We start from the raw sequence: 1,186 nt of genomic DNA on the forward strand, positions 1-1,186 counted from the left end.
GAAGCTCACAAAAGAAGTCCTCTTCACTTGGGGACTCCACTGTCACAATCATTGACCAAGACACAGCGATGTCTTCCATGCCCATGACAATTCAGTATGACAAACCTTTAGACACCAATACCATAGGCTCTCTGTATCCATCACTACCTATTAGCCTTATCCAGGGGCCACCAAATCAGGGACATAGCTTCTCAGTTCCCCACCAGGAAGGCAGTCAGGTCTATTACAATCAGGGCACAGTGGGGCCCCTGCTCTCTGGAGACCTTGGTCCTTGCCTGCAATCCTATGGCACTGAGTTGTACGCAGGTGTCAGGGCCCCTGCTCCTCAACCAGAAATGGTGCTGGTGCTAAAGGAGATTCAGCCTGTCAATGCCCTTCTACCGTCCTCTACTTCTGGAACTTACTACTCCATCTCTGATCAACCCATCTCAGAAGCAAGATTTCCAGGTGGGTTCAAAGGGATAGAGGAGAGAAAAAGGAGGGTCAAATCTCATCTGGGAAGTGGTGAGGCCACAAAGAGGTAGAACTTATTTCTAAGACTTTCAACACCACCCTCGGTCAAGACTCTGTTTCCAGCCTCCATGTGACATCTGGTCCAGGAGGGACTGTTCAAGGTCCATTGTGTTCCATGTAAGAAAGCCTTAAGATCATATCCAGGGTCTTCTTAGCTCCCTTTGTTCTTACTGTATTCACATTCTTATTTTACCTTTATTATATTTCTATGACTTATAAGAGCCCTAAGAAACACAAGCACACCCAAACCCATGAGATTAAGGATCAGAACTAGAATAACAAACTCCAGGGGTCTTTTGTTCCCTAAATCCAGCTTGAACTGAAGCGTGCTCATCTTCAAGTTGGGCACAGGGATTCTTGGCTGGTGGGTAGAAGGAGCACCTCACTGACGAGGACTGACTGACTTCTTCCTTGATTCTTTGCAGTGATGGAAAGGTCCCTGGGCATGGAGACTTCCTTGACATGGCAACCTCCAAGCCAGATATTTTGTCTGCCACAAACACCAGAATGCCCAAAGTCCTGCACCACAAATATCCAGCTACTTGAAAGTCTTCCACCAAATGAGCTGCGGGACATTGCACTGATGGCTGCAGGTGAGACATCTAGTAACCTCCTTGCACTGCCTCCAGCTCCAAGTCAGGAACAAACAGAGGACAAGAATCCTGATGAGGGT

General features: G+C 47.6%; 1 pseudogene; it reads left to right on the forward strand.

Moving 5' to 3' along the window:
* Nucleotides 1–68: 68 nt before the first annotated feature.
* Nucleotides 69–1,186, forward strand: part of LOC102861661 — a 21,441-nt pseudogene continuing 20,323 nt past the window's right edge.

This window comes from Elephantulus edwardii, unplaced genomic scaffold (genome assembly GCF_000299155.1).
Source record: "Elephantulus edwardii isolate Elephantulus edwardi_28Jun2011 unplaced genomic scaffold, EleEdw1.0 scaffold00011, whole genome shotgun sequence".
Taxonomy (NCBI): Eukaryota; Metazoa; Chordata; class Mammalia; order Macroscelidea; family Macroscelididae; genus Elephantulus; species Elephantulus edwardii.